Source organism: Mirounga leonina, unplaced genomic scaffold (assembly GCF_011800145.1).
Source record: "Mirounga leonina isolate KUSES-001 unplaced genomic scaffold, KU_Mleo_1.0 Mir_127, whole genome shotgun sequence".
NCBI classification, from domain to species: Eukaryota; Metazoa; Chordata; class Mammalia; order Carnivora; family Phocidae; genus Mirounga; species Mirounga leonina.
In genome coordinates this window covers 18,716,139-18,733,002 of record NW_023270316.1, presented here as the reverse complement: position 1 = coordinate 18,733,002, position 16,864 = coordinate 18,716,139, and positions in this window count along the sequence as shown.

The window sequence follows — 16,864 nt, the reverse complement described above, 5'->3', positions numbered from 1 at the left end:
GAAAATGTATACAAAGGATATCAATGTCCTTAAAACACATAAAGTTCTTACAAGTTATTAAGAAAAGCTTGCCAACAGAAAAATGAATAAAGGATTTGAATAATCAAGTCATAGAATCATCTATTAAAATCGGCCGTGAGCATATCAATAGGTTCAGGTTCCCTAGCAATTCGAAATTTCAAATCAAAACAAAAATGAGAGGCTATATTTCAACGATCACATCCCACTAACAGGAGAACTCGCAAATTGGGAACTGCATACGATTAAGGTTTATGAAACTCTCCCCCTACTTGGAGCATTTGTGCCAAGCTAGGGCATCTTTCCACAGACTTACAGGCTCTCTGACTGTCCCGTGTATCTGATCCTCAGGGAGTTCACAGATGTGCCTTTATTCACATGTACAGTTACCAATGACTTTTTCTGTTTATGTTTGAGATTCTAGAAGATCCTTTCTGGTTATCCTATCTTTAAATATGATCATGCACATAAAAATATCACCCATCATCAAGTAATGATTTCCTTTTTTGTTAGAACTAAAAGACAACTCTGTAAAAAAGGTTTCTTGCTTATTAGGGAAAAGAAGGCTGGAGGAGTGGGGGCACAGGCAAGATGAATTTCATGTCTACATGAAAACATCATTGTTAATGAGGTCACCTCTACTTGAATGTCCTTCCCGCTGCTTTATCCTCTCTCTGGATCATCTGCCCGCAAGACAGACCCTCCTTTTGTCCAGAGTATCTCCCCATATGAGACTGCATCTAAGCCATTTCCTATTTTGTCAGGATAAGCAAATCAATCAAACTGATTCCTACTAATGAGGCAGTGGATGCATCTTCTAACTTTTGGAAAAATGTCTTCATGTAAACAGGTGGTTCTAATGGAGGTATTTGTCCTCACTGCGACATGGGTTTCCGCCCTGGCAGCAAATGGGAATAACCTGAGAATGGCACCAAAACAGATTTTAGAACATATCAAAATGGCCAGGTCTCATGACAAACTAGTTAACTCAGGGTATTTGTCAGTGGGGCTGGGGCATATATTTTTGTTGTTTTGTCTTTTAAAGCCCCAGAGGTGATTCGGATGCTCATGTTCAGTGAGCATTGAGAATCACTCCTAGCACAGTGGTTCTCAAAGCATGGTGCCCAGAGCAGCATCAAGAGCACCTGGGAACCTGTTAGAAAATGACGATTCGCAGGCTTCACCCCAAACCTACACAACCAGAAACATCAAGGGTCAGACCCAAGACTCTTAGCAATACCTCTTGATGATGCTGACATGCACATCAAATTTGAGAACCACTGCATTAGGACGTGTAGCAACATGACGGTGTCCAGACGGTAGGCATATAAAAATGAAATGAAAGTTTAAAAAAATCTAATTTGGTGTGATAAGCATCATTAAGAAAGATTAACAATATACAATGAAAGACCATTGGAAGATTGTGGGAAGGCTTCTCGCACAGCCTTTTCAGCCCCTTCTAAAATCATAACGTGGTCCTAAGATTTGACCTTGACCGTGCACAAGGCCATGTTAGATGAGCCGTCAGAGCACAGACTGGCAGATTTATACCCAAATATCCTGTTTACCTTCCATGTGCTGATGAGAGATCAACTACAGAAGTTACACAGAGTGCACCCAAGATTAAGAGGCATAATGGCAAGCTGTGTTTTCTTCTGTCTGGAGCCACTGATCTCATCTGCTCAACCCCCCATTCCCAGCATCTTTCCCAGGAGTTGACAAGTCAAGTTTTGAAAAATTTAAAGGCGCTGGTTCAGTACTTAGCAAGTGATCAGGGTCCAGCCGAAGCCAGGTTCTGAGAACACACACATCACAGCACTCGACCCCCGTGTGCGTGCCGCAGGGACTCCTCTGCACAGCCCAGCTCCTCCCGCGCAAACCAGAAGGAAGGAAAGGAGCGAGCAAGGAACAAGAAGCAAAGAGGCCGATCGCTGGTGCTTTCCATGGAAGAAGCCGCCAGGGAACCTCGCCACTTCCCCGCGTCTCCCTCCGCTGGTGGGAGGGGCGTGTTGCCGCCGCTCGGCGCGTCCTCGGCGAGGGCGCAAGAGCCCAGCCCCGAGCGGTGGGGGCAGAGAACGCGGGCAGCGGCCCTGGCCCAGGAGGACACAGTCAGCGTTCAGAAGTGGGCCTGGGGTGTGGAACGCCCAGCCTTCCGGGGCAGCAGCATCCCCACGCTGGCGGCCCCCGCCAGCGAAAGTCTGCCCGCTCCAGCTCCGCTCGGCTCGGCCGCCACCGGGACGCGTCGCGCCGAGCTCGGGGAAGCGGGGCGGAGGCGCAGGACTGTGGACACCTCTCCGCGTCCTGGCCCTCCTCCCTGGCTTGCCCCCCCCCCCCCCCCCCCCCCCCCCCCCGGGTCCAGATTCTCCACTTCGCTCATTCCTCCTTTTCTGGACCTTTCTGCAGCTCTCCTCACAGACACTGTGTTTTAATAGTGGGAGGGAGCCGCTGCGCTCCTGGATTCTTGACCTTGCACATTCCAAAAGCACCTTCCAAGTAGGGTTGAAAAAGAAAAAGCAAAGGCTCATGTTGCTGGAAAGAATCAATGGAAGTTATTTTAGCAATCTCCCGCCTCAGCCACACACACATCGCTGCGCTCACACCTGAAAACAGTCCAAGAGCGTCACCAGCGCTGGGCAGAATTATCAAGTAGATTAAATAAATATCCTTTTTCTGAGGACACACACAGCCCCCCCCCCCATTCCCCTAACAAGCACGGGCACAAAGACCTACCTCTATGTTCTGACCCCCTTGTGCCCCTCGGTTGCTCCCACTGGTGGTATCGTGTGCACTGTAGCTTTCTCCGTCAAATGGTGACTGTCCTATCTCAATTTGCCCAGGTTCTGCTAGGCTGCAGGAATGTATGAGTCTATCGCTATTTGGACTAAGCCAATACGTGAGGTCTTACTGTGTGTTGAGGGGGATAAGGATAAACTTTGGGGTAGTAAAAGGGGTAACGTATATCTGTAACTTGAAAGTATGTCTTAGTTCATCAAGTGTTACCTGGCGCACAGCATTGGTTTGCTGGGGAAAGGATACTTGGCCTATCTTCTGGAGGCGGGAGGGAGTCCCCAGGGCCAGAATCGTCGCATTTAGTCCTGAGTGCATGTAATAATTACATAGGAGACAAGGAAGTGTGATGGAGGAGTGTGTGTGTGTGTATACACAAAGTATCAGGACTGGGGCTTGGATAAACATCAGTCATTTTAAAATGCAAAAACCATTTTTATACTCTGGGACAGGCCTGGACATAATTTGGGTTTTGTTTGTTTGGATATTCTGTAATTTCTTAGGTGATTCTAAGATGCTGTCATGAATCAGAACCACTATATTAAAGCCGTTCTCAAAGTGTGAGTTCAGGACCAGCAATATCACCGTCACACTGGAGCTTGTTAAAAATGCCAGTTCTCAGGTCCCACCCCAGATCCACTGAATCAGAAGCTCTGGGGGTGAGGCGCAGCTGCTTATGCTTCAACAAGCCCTCCAGATTATTTGGATGCATGCCCAAGGCTGTGAACCATTAGGGACTGACTCGTCTATACTGCCCTGAAAGCTAAGAATGATCTGAATATTTTAAAAGGGCTACAAGCAAAGAAACAAAGAAGCCTATGCAACAGACCTAGATGGTCCACAAAGCCAAAAATATTTAATATAGCGCCCCTTACAGAAAAACATCCCATTCTAGACTAGAAGGTCACATGGTGAGGGACTCTGTAAGCCCACTGGTCACTGGCAGTATGAGGGCATTGAGAAATTTTGTGGAAGAGTGAGGTACTGGGGATTATAGGAAGTAGGATTTCCTTCTTTTTTGTAGATGTGTGTTATTATTGGCATGAAGCAAAGAGATATGGACGATAGGTCTTACACAGGCCTATGTGGGCCACAGCAGCCTTCCACGTGGAATATTAAGTGAGCTCATTCCAGATTCAGCCCCCACCCGGCTTCCCTGGGTCTACACAAGGGTGTCTGTGTGTAGGTTTGCTTTCCCTAAGCTCTTTGAGGACAGAAAATAGAGGCAGTATTTATTTTTGTGTTTATCACCTGAGCACTGTGATAGGCACACAAAAGGTACTTAAATGTGTACCTACTTAATAAATGCTCGTTTATCTAATTCCTAGTTGTGGCATTCCAAGTTATAGGGACAACTCTCTACACATAGGTTAAGTATTTGGAGAGACTGTACCAACTGTTTTAAAGGGAGGAGTCTAAATAAAATGAATGCTCCAGGGTATCCAAAATAGTGAACATTAAATATATATATACTTTTATTATATTACATACAATAAACTATTACATATCATAACATACTGTATATTTTATTTTATTATATGTAATAATATACTCTATGTGTTACATATTATATATATTATTTTTAAAGGAAATAATATCTGTCTTTTACATAATGGAACATCCCTGCATAAAATGCGTGTATCTTTAACCACTCAAAATAAATATTTCATTGGAGAGGTTTATTGTTGGTTACTGTTGTCAGTGTTTTGTTTTGTTTTGTTTTTACCTAATAAGAATCACGTTCACCATTCTTCATTACGTTAGCAAAATAAATGTGTATGCTTAGATTTCAGTTTTGAAGATAAGAATTACAGCAACCATTTCTATTGAATGATGCTATTTATAGGTCCTGGCTGACAGCCATTACTAATACTACTTGGCTGTGATGAGGCTAAAATGAATTCTATTAAAAGAAAAAATCCTAAATAACAGATATGTTCACAAGTTGCTCTCCATTTAGCATTCAATCTGTTCTGAAATATGGGATTTTTTAAATCCAGAATTAATATGATTGCATTTCAGCATCATATTATGTATTTTTTAATTAATTTATTTACTTTTAATGGAACTATAGTTGACATACAATACTATATTAGATTTGGATGTATAACCTAGTGAATCATAGTGAATCAGAGTAAAATCACTATGTTATTTGACATTTATATACATTACAAAATGCTCACCATGGTAAGTGGAGTTACCATCTGTCACCATATAACGTTATTACAATACTGTTGACTATATTCCCTGTGCTGTACTCCCTGTGATTTATTTATAACTGGAAGTTTGTACCTCTCAATAAGCTAATTTTTTGGCCAAAATGTCATATTGAAATTTGGGGAAAAAGCAGTCACTTTGAGAGTGGGTAGCCTTCTTTTGAAAAAGAGGGGGGAAAATGCCATTGATTCACAAGCAAATGTTTGTTTCCTCAGGCTTAATCCTATTGGAATTAATGGTCATGTTTCAAGGTCACTTCCTGCCATCCAGACATCTTACTTGCCATTAAATTAAGAGCAGGTGTAGCAACACCAACATAATCTAATACAGTTAAACCTTGGTATTTTAAAATCTAGAAATTCAGCATCATCAAGTGTAGAGTACCTGGGTAAATCCTATTGGAGGCAGCTATCATAAAAAGGCTGATTTATGTATGCAGTTGTAAAAACACATTAATTTGTATCTTCAGCAGAAGTAATTTTTAAAAATCTGAATGACAATATACCTTCATGAAAATAAAATGTATTACGAAAGTGTAGGTTGAAGGTGCCTAGGAGGTTGAGGTGCACATATATGTTGAAAATAACATATTTTGAACATTGCTAAACAGCAAAAGTCACCAATAAAGACCGAGAAGACCATAATTTTATCAGAGGTATGAAAATCCCATATAAAACTTTTGCCTCAAACTTTGATTAAATACATTTGCCTATGAAAACCATGTTGTCTTGCTGGATGTTTGGCACCACATTTTCCCAAGCAAGAGGTAAATTTTAAAAATAAATGGCAGGAGGAAAGCCATACCTAAGGAAAAACACAAACACACACGCACATACACACACGCACACACACACACACAACAGAATATGCCCCTGGGCCAATTCTCTGTATCTCAAGATCCGTATACATAAATATAAACATTCACATACAAACATAGAAATAGACAAATTATATGCATATTTTGTGAGTGGAGTCACTCAGCTTTTATCCATTGTATCTTTGTATAGCAAACAACCTTGAAATATAGAGATGGTATCTCCCCTTAGGGAAGAGGGTTGTTGTTTTTTTTTTCCTATTTGTTGTTGTTATGTACTCTCCAGTATAATAGAGATAGAATCTGAGACAAAGGTCAGGTAGCTTTGCTTACAGTCCACCATAAAAGATCTGGATTCTTTAAGCTTGGGATTCCTGAGCTGTGTTGCAAACCCACTTGGTAAACAGCATCCACCTGGGCTGCTTGCATCACTGAGCCGACTTGAGTGGCAAGAGGGGCTAACAAGGAATGTGAAACTGGCTTCTTGATATGCCATAAGTAATAAAGTCCTTAGTCTTTGACCCAGGAGTCTAGTGTCTTCTACCAACATCCTCGAAACTGTAACAGGCTAACTTGTTAGCTTGCAAGTAGAAAAAATCTCAGGCCCTTCCCATTTCTTGACACTAGGGATGGAACTAGGGTAAGATAAAAGAGATGCCTTGGGCGTGAAATTTAAGGAGGCATTCACTGAGGATCTATGCATGGGCCTTATATCTGTAGGCACCTTTCTTAACTCACTCTAGTCCTGGTCTTGCTTGACATCTTGTGTAGTAAGTATTTAAATAAGCATCTTACTCATCTTACAGATAAATTTTATAGATGTTTTTAGCCCCAATTTTGTCTCCATCCAAATCACATTTTCCAATATATATTCATGCATGAAGTACATGATAGAAAAAAATAAAACAAGCTTTTGAACTGTTTGAAGAGAGCAAACATTGTCATCTGTGATACCATTTTGACTTTGGAGTTCAGGATGCACAGCTCCCCTTGTCCCACAAACCAACCACAGTCTACTGGGCTCTGCTGCCCAGCAATACAAATGTATTACCTGGCCTTCCCATAGAAGACACCAGAACTCCCTTTGGAGTTTTCTCAGTCAAAGAGATACCGACACTATCGAAGATTGGTTGCTATGAAAGAATAACTCAGTCTGAACTAAAATGCTTTGCAGACCTTGAGGGAAAGTGGTAGAGCTGTAAACACTAATGGACCTTGTAAACAGTGGTTCCGGACATTATATCTAACCACTGTGACAGATGAGTCACACTTTTTTTTTTGTCTTTAGTGTCAGATGCAACCACTAGGAAAAAACATCACTGGCAGCTTCATTGTATGCTAATGATAAATTTTATGGAATATAAGAGGAAAGGGGATGTCAGGGAGACCTAAAATGATACTTTCATCCAGACTACTTAAAGTTTAAAAATCTCTCCTAAATGAGGTGCTTAACTCTCTATTAGGTTAATTTGGGAATGTTTAAGTAAAAAACCTGATATCCATTAGTAGATACTAACATTAGAATTGGATACTGTTCCTTTTGATAATGTAGAAGAAGGATTGGAGTAAGGAGGGCAGACAAGGTCAAATTTAAACATTGAAGTGAATGGTCTATCTTAGAAAATTAAAAGATATAAAATACTAAGTCATGTCTCAGGTTCCTGAAATCCCAGCCTTGGAATGATGAAAATTATCCTATATTTAATTTTCATTAGATGATATAGGAAGCATTAAGAAGGCAAGACCCATATACATGAATGTAGATATTCACATACAAACATATAAATACAAATTATATACATATACATATGTGTGTGTGTGTGTGTGTGTGTGTGTAGACAGACATACAGGTGGCACACTCAGACGACAGTACGTCCTGGTAAGGCAATATTCTATAAAGAAGCCTACTTACTCTGTATGCCTATCATGGGACCCAGTACCTTTACTGAGATCTTTAGGTAAAATCCTTTCACTCCCAACTATATCTGTATCAATCCAAAGGTATTTTAAAAATTATCTAGAAGGCTTCTTTAACTTAGAACTTTATGAAACAATAAAAGACTTAATGAAGAATGATTGAACTGATGTGGTAAAAGACTTGTTTTCAATTTTACTGATCAGTTAACTTATGCACTGACGCTGAATTACCTTAGGCAAGTTACTTAACATCTCTTAGCTTCAGTTTTCTCCCGAGGAACGTAATAGGAAAGAATACTTTACCATTATTGTGAATTAGATATGGACAAATAAAGTGCTTGGCATATATACCTAGCTTTTAAAAATGTTAGCTATTATTTTTTTATCATGCATATCATGGAAAATATACTTTTTCCTCACTGAAAATTGGTGGACCATTAGCTATGTATGATGCTAAGCATCCAATCTTCAGTTCTTCTCTTCTGATCTCTAGGCTCTGCTTACCATACTAAGAGTCTCTCACAGTATTCTCACTCTGCCCTTCACGGGGGGGGGGGTGTATGCCTCCCAGCACCAGGGAAGAGAATTCTCAGGTGTTATCTGCAGTATCTCAAAAGTTCACATTTCAGTATCCAAGTCTTTGTCTACCCTGGTAAATGATCTTCAAACTCTCCTCCAAAGTGTCCCCTCTGAATGCCTGCCAAGGATTACTCATGTCTCTGAAAATGCCTTCTCTCTTGATACGTGCATCCTGCAGCTGCCTGTTCCTCTCTGAGGGCTGCATGCCTGACACCTCCCTGCGCTGCCAGATTTGTGTCCTGTGCTCTGCTCTGCTGCAGGGGAGGGGGAACCGGATTCCATGACATTTCCAGTGGGAAGAATCACCTCTGAGTGTGGTCATTGCTGAAAAGGATCCCCCACTGTGTTGCCTGTAAACCATGATGACTCCTGTTTGGCTCAACTGAACATCAACCTGCCTGGCAACAGCAGCGGAGAGAGCTTACTTTTTATGAATTTCATTCCTGATATTTTGTGTACTGTAAAATACTCGAGACAGGAAGAAAAAAAAAAAAAAAAGCCAGACTGATTTTATAGAAACGCACTCTAGGGGAGTTATGATTACAGACACAGAAGCATCTCCCAACCCCTCACCAGCAAACACATAGTTCTTTCTATACGCCACATATTATTCTAAGTATTTTACATGTAAGCATCCACTTAATCCTCAACAACAAGACTATGAGATAGAAACTAGTATTACAGAATTTTAGGCACAGAAGGGTTCATAGGTACCCATGGACACAGCTAATAAGTAGCTGAGCAAGGGTTCTGATCAGAGGTGGCACCCCATTCCCTTTCAAATGGTACCTTTTATGTGAGATTATCCACAACCATTACAAATAACACTTACTTTGGCCATTCACTAATTTTGAAATTTTAATCATTGACATTTATGTGGTTTTATCCATAAGAAGAGAAAAACTATTTAAAATTCACAAAAGAAACATTTTGGATACTTAACATTAGAAATCAATCGGAAATAAAGTCACTTGTCTTTTAGCAGCTTCCTGCAAACAGAAGTAAATACAAGAGGTAAAAGATTACAAAATCAGACCTGCAGTACATTTTATGCATTCCCTTTGCAGAAGAAAAAATGCAGAATAAATAACTATTTCATGAAACGTTCTTAGGAGAATTATGAGTACCTTTAGAAGTAGCTGCACCGTAAGTCAACTCTGAATATCTTGATTAATACTGCCATCTAATGCCCAATGGAGAAATCCAAATTTAGTTTAGACTGCATATATTCTAGTGTTGTCCTCCAAAATTACTAACGGAAATGTCAGCACAAATTGTATTATCAACTAGGACCCATTAACTTTATCAATCATTTGAGATAAATTCTAGGAAGCAAGGAGGGCTCAGTCTCTTTAAAATTACAGTCCAGCTTAAGGCACCTTTGGTGTTCAGACTCATTATAAAACTGATTTCATTATAGCTTCTCACAGTGGATAAGACAAAACACTGCAAAGTAGCGACAGTAAGACCATGTTGATATATTCAATATCTGTTCTGGTTTCAATTTAAATCTTTTTAGTTTTTTAGGTTTTTCCCCTCTTTTTCTTGAAAAGTGTATCAAAAAAACAATTCTTCCCTTGGATAAAGCATTTCTTTAGAAATATACCCCCCAAAAATGTAGTAGTTAAGAAAAACCAAAGGTATGAAGGGTAAAACAAGGTGCTGAATACATAAAGAGAGGTACAGCCTGTTTGCACATTCACAGATCTATATTAATGTAAATGTATTTTTCTCCATTTTTAACTCCCCTGGATGATTTCCCAATACTTGATTGAAAATTATTTCTGGATATAAGTATTGGGTGATCCAGGATGAACAAATTTTATCTAGGATGTTAAAGATAAAAAGGGAAAATTATTCATTGTAATTTATATATTTGTAGTTAAACTTGACTCATCCTAAAAGCTCCTCTAGTTTTTACCTGTTTATTTCATCTTTATTTAAAATTCAAATATTCTAGGTATTATTGCATTTTTATCATCAAAATCTTGGTTAATGATATTCTTTTAATAAGACTGATTGGTTGATCAGTTTCTTCTTTTTTTTTAAGATGTTATTTATTTGACAGAGAGAGCACAAGCAGGGGAGCAGCAGAAGGAAAGGGAGAAGCAGGCTCTCCATTGAGCAGGGAGCCCCATGTGGGACTTGATCCCAGGACTCTCAGATCATGACCTGAGCTGAAGGCAGACACTTAACCAACTGAGCCACCCAGGCACCCTGGTTGATCAGTTTCATATTGACCATCTCCCACTAAGTGGCCTGAAACATAGCCCCACCCAGAGCCCATGAGGCGTATGGAAGGACAACTTGAGCAGTACACGGGGCAGAATTTCAGGGCTAGAAGAAAGGATGTGTAGGTGGGCTATGAGTTTGCCATGGTTTATCCACCTAGTATTCTCCCTTCCCCTTTGCCTTCAGGTTTACTAAGGCTGATAAGAAAAGTATGGTCACTGCAAAGGGCAGAAAATCTTCCAGGGCTAGAACGTTCTCTGGATATAGACTAATTCCATCTTATAACATTTACACAAGTATCTAGGGAAAAGAGGAAAATATGGTTATCTATGCAATTCCAAACCGTTTTTTTTTTTAAAACAAAGTGATGATTTACTGTTAAAAGTGATTCTGAAAAGTAATAAAATATTGTCAAATCTGTAACTAAGTAGCTATTTTCAGAATAGCAAGTGGTGTGAGTATAGTCGACCTCTACTGTTCAAATCAGTTTGTGGGTTGGGTCGGCCAAAATCACTTGCTGGGGTACTTGGAATTGAGCACAAAGGAAAGGAAATGGCCTGACCTGACATTAATTAATATAATGTTGCTAGGAGCAATTTAGCTTGCTAGATGCAAGACCAAAATTCTTTGAGATTTAACCTTCTGGTATGAAGTACTTCTAAGCAATTTTTAGCAATTCCATGTGGAATTCTTAAAATGCAGAACTAACATTATTAGAATAATGCCTATGAACCAAGAATAGGAGAGAGGCAGACATTCATCCTGACAGAGATAAATAACAGGCAAAGTAAATTATTAGCTGGATACTTGTTATACATGAACTAAAGCATCTCACTTATATTTATACACAAAGCATAATACAAAAGGAAAAACAACTGCACTGGAATCCACTCAAATGAGCACAATAGTAGTTACTAGGGGGAAATTATTTTGATTCTATCATTAAACTTAAAGCATTCACTTTAGGCACTGAACACAGTCCTCCAGTGGGCCTTTTATCATAGGCTTAATGTGAAGAGTGCAAAAAACCCAAAAAACAAAAAACAAAAAAACTTGCAAGCTAATGTTTTTAGCATCTCAGGCTCTCCTCACTTTGTGGTTGGAATATTGAAAATAGACACTCAGAAAAAAATATCAGCATTGCATTCCTCAAAACAACTTCAAAAACAATGTGGAAATGCGAGAAAGACTGAAGGGAGGGGGGACCCACTTGTATTGATTTTCTACCTGTTCAGGTTAGTGAATTTCATTGGCATTAGGGACTGTGAAGGCCCATTCTCTCTCTAGATTTCACGAAAGACAAAAACCAAAGTATAGGTCACTTGAAAAGTATAGGTCATCTATCACAAACTGGAATGAACATTAAAGTTTTATGAGAGCAATGATTGTCCATGTTTTGGGAAAATTACCTCTTGTTGCTCTGATTTTGCATCCCCCAAAAATAGAAATATCCATCCAATGATTAAAGTTGACCATTTGAGTAACAATCCCTAATCTTCTTAATTCTTGTTGTTGTTACATATCCCTTTGATAATCTGATGTACACCCCCCAAAAAATCAACATACTCATCCCTTCAGTTCTGTATATTTCAGTGATGCACAGAGGCTCTGTTCAGTTTAATAATGCGATAATATATAAAATAATGACTAAGAGCAATTCTGGAACAAGGTTTGGATGGTTTGAGACCACTGTGCATAGCCCCGTATAGATTATGAGGTGAATGGTATCCTGGTCCTGAGGGTGTTTGAATTCTGACACCACGTTTCGTAAGCTCCATGACCTTGGTTAAGTTGTTAGCCTTAGTTTGCTCATCTTAAACCCTGTATCATTGTTTTGAGTATTAGCAAAATTAATGCCTGTAAAATGCTTTAAACAAAAGAAGGCTGATACATAGTAAGTAAATTTAAGCTGTTATCATTATGTTCAAATTGGAACTAGTAAAATCTTATAGAATGACATTTCAAGCTATTTCTCTAATCTTTCATTGCCAACCTCTTGGATATTTTTTTCCTGGTTGTACTGTGCACTTATTATTTCCTGTTCCCTCTCCCTGGGATGCTCTAATTTCCCACGGCCCTTTTCATCCTCATAAGCTCCTACTCAGTATTTAACACCCAACTCAAATATCCCTTCAACTGAAATGGTTTCTCCAATTCCCTTAGTTAGATGTTCCTTTTCTGCACTTATAACATACCTTTATTATGTAATTCATCACATTATACTGAAATTTTAAATCTACCTTTTTACTTTTTTAGATTGTGACTTATTTATGTTTTTGTTGCCAAGAAAAGACTAGCAAAAATCAAATGTTTGATGGATATGGATATGGATAAATGGAAAGAAAGAAGAAAGGGAAGGAGATAGTAAAAGAGGAGGAAAAGAAGGCAAGCTGGTTGCATAGGCTACTTCAAATCACAACTAGATAAAAGTGAACCCAATATCTTCCCCCACCTCCCAATCTCCTTTGTAGTTCTCTGTATTTTTTTCAATGCTATCACTATCTCCCACTCCCAGGCTCAAAATGTTAGTCTTGTTTTATTCTTTCTTCCTCAACCCCTTTATAAAGTTAACCAATTAGGAACTCATCCCATCTTTCTCCACAGAATGTCTACATCTTTCTACCTCTTGTTATTCTTTTTGCAGTAGTAGTTTAGAATTTGCACCCAACTATTTTCAAACCTTCCTAATTAGTCTCCCATATTTGGTCTCTTCTGTTCTCTCCCTACTGAAAAATTAATTTCCCTAGAGAAAAATTAATCATGTCATTTTCTTGCTAGAAAACCTCCTATGGCTCCCCACTGCTTGACATTCATCATTCTCCAAAGTGGGCCCCAGCTAACTTTTTCAGCATTCTCACAATTTTTTTTGTATTTATCCTATACTCCTGTCACATTTATTTTACTCCATACCTTTGTCCTCTTACTGCCCACCACCATCTTTGTTCATGGTCATTCTCTTCTCCAATGCCTCTCCCTTTATTAGCTCATCTAAGTCTTTTAATTAATAGTGCTTGATTTATCTGAGACCTAAGACCAATGATTCTTAGCCTGTTGAGTACTAGAAATCATTTTAACATTTAAACAACTAAATGTTGAGGATCTCCAAGTCTGTCAGAAGTGGTGAAGGATCTAAGATTTTCACCTATGTACAAGCTAATAAGTTAACCTGTGACTGCTGCTGGATTATGTTGGAAGGCAAGAGACTCCTAGACCAGAGACAAAAGGTGTTTTAATCCTGGTAGCACAAGAAACAGCATAAGCACCAGCATATGTGTGTTCTTACCCTTGTCTCGAGTCTCACCAGGGTGACATTACAGGCCTAGATAGACGTTACCCATGCACTGGGTTTGCTTCACAAGTGAGAATCCCAGGGACAAGGCCCAGCAATATTTTTGAGTGAGCAACAAATACTGTAGCAAGTAGCAAACAGCTAGTCCTCCTTCGTCCAGGGAGCATGGAATGACAAGGAAGTCAGGATGTGATTCTCCTGACCTACTAGTTGCCTGTATAATTAGCTACAGAAATGGCTCAGGACTAGGAGATGGGTAAGTCTTGCAGTCTGACACACTCAGCAGTATGCAGGAATATTCAGGACCCATGATGGACTGTCCTCATAACAAACAAGTATACATTCATGAACTTTTATTTTTTATTTTATTAGTCACAAGAGTTATCTCAGTACATTTAAAAAAATAATTATACATTTAATTTGTAGAATGTGTCATTCAATCTACATATAATGCAACTTGCATTTCTGTGGTTGGGGGTCTGTAATAGAAGTAATTTGGAAACCATTAATTTTTATTGTAAAGCCCTTTGAGGGCTCAGACTGCATTTGATGTATTTTTGCTTTCCATGGCCTACCACAATGTTTTGTTTATCTTAGCTATCTAATAAATATTTTTTAAAGAAGAAAATGAAATAGAATTTGCCAGGAAATTGGAGTCGAAAACTGCAGAGATAAGTTGTCCTAAACAGTATCAATGAAGACTACTGACTTTGAAAATAATATGAGACAAAGACTATCTGTGTACAGATCCAGGATGTTGGGAGATAGGTTCATGTATGAGGTTCTGAGCTAGTGAGAAAAATCTAAAAAGAGGAGAGGAAGGGTTAGAGTTTGATGCCCAATGCCTTCATAGGACTTAGTACAATAGTCAAAATTTCTATTCCCTGGTTACTGAATTCTAGAGAAGTGTCAATTTCATGATAACCAACTGTATTTACCTCTAATTGAAGTCAGTCGTAAGCTCTTGGAGGAGAGTAGGAACATGCCTTATTTACCTGTGTATCCCCGACATACTCAAGCCTAAGGCGTTCACCTACTTACCCCACTGGTTTGTCCCAACAGCTCCTAGAGGCAGGTTCCATTTTTGCCATTATTCAGTGATGGAACTGAGGCTCAGGGAATTTATGTGACTAACCAAAATAACAGAACTGGTAAGCAATGTTGTTGGAACAGAACTTTTACTCAGTACTTAAAGGTACAGGTAGTGGACTTTAGCTGCCCAGATTCAAATCCTGCCTATCACTGTGTGACTCTTCTATGTCCCAATTTCATCATCTATAAAATGGAAATAATAATAGTACTTATGGGTTTTTTGAGTTCCTCAAAAAACATTGAACTGTGAACAATGACAGGGTATAGTAAATGCTCAACTAACCCATGAATTATTGTGATTCTATACATGCCATGCTCCAGATCCTAGAGTAGCAGTTTTGATCACAAAATGTTTTAAAGATAATGTTCAGGAATTATCCAGGATATCACATACTTTCATTTTCATACATTTGTCCTAATGACATATCCTAGTAAGACTGATAGTAAATAGTTGTTCTGACAATAAAGTCCTTCAGTGTTTAATTTTTCATTTTTATATTTTTAGTTTGTCTACTAAGGAGTCTTTGGTCAGAGTGTGCTTTTTTGTCATAGTACTACATATAACATATAAGAAGTAAAGCTTTCAATTTGGTATTTTTATATTATGATTGATTTAAAATGGAAAAGTCAAAATTTGAGTGGATGGTTAAGATTTGACTGTATTTTTCCTTGGTATGTAATAGAATTCATATCAAACATGTTAAAAGTCCTGAGGAATAACATTTAGTAGCCAATGAAAGTTCCTTCCAGTAGTAACTATCTAGTACAAGCAGCATGGCAGAGCTCAAATGGTGGTAGAATATTAACCAGAAGATCTATATTCTGGTTTAAGTTTTTCTCCTAACAAATTGTGTGTTATTTGACATTTACTACCTGTCTGGGTCTCAGTCTTCTCATCTGCAAAAGTGGGGATAGGGCTAACCTCTGTAGTGGATACTGCTGGGGCCTCGCTGTTGTAGATAGCAAAAAAATGGCCACACTTTTTTTTTTTTAGTTCCTTCCATCAAGAGGTAGAGTCTATTTCCTAAATTCCTTGAACTTGGCCTTGTGACTTCCTTTGACTAACAGTATTTGTCAGAATTTCTTTGTGCATGTCCCAAGCCTAGGTCTCAAGAGGCCATCAGCTTCCACTCTTGAAATGAGACCTCTTCCTCTGCCACACAAGCCAGACTAAGCTGTCTTGATAAATCAGGGTCAGCAAACTTTTTCTGTAAAGAGTCAAATGGTAAGTATTTTAAACTTGGGGGATCATGTAGTGTCTGTCAAACCACTCAACTCTGCCATTTTAGTAATAAAGGAGACACGGACAATACATAAACAAATGAGCATAGCTGCACTCCCATAAAGCTTTATTTACAAAAACCAGCAGCAAACTAGATTTGCAGTTGGCAGGTCCCTGGATAGATAATAAGAAATTCTATGAATTGAGACCACAGTTACCACAACTTTCCTAGCCATCCAAGCTGAGGCCCAAGATGAGTGAGACCAGCTGGGACCTCCTAGGACCTAAAGGATCATCCACTGAGCCCCCATCAAATGGTCAACCTAAAGAAATGTGAAATGCCACAGTTCTCTGCAGTGTCAGGCCAGTAAGTGGTTTGTTACACCACAAAAACTTAATGATGCATACATTTTAATCTTAACCAGTCTTGAGTGCCCATTCTTCAGCTGCTTTGAGGTTGCTGAGGGCACCAGGCTGCCCCCTACTCCTGAGAATTGCCTTCCCAGGGAGAGTCCACCCGCCCCTGGGGGCAGTCCACAATAAATAACAACCTCCTGCCTCAAGGTGGGGCTAACTCTGTGCTCCAGTTCTGGTTCCACAAGCTCCTTGTGACAACAGGCTGAAGCTAGTTTCCATCTGAAATCTTGCTTAGCTTGCTGAAGCCCTATCTTGCTTTCCTTACTCCCCTTCTCCTGCA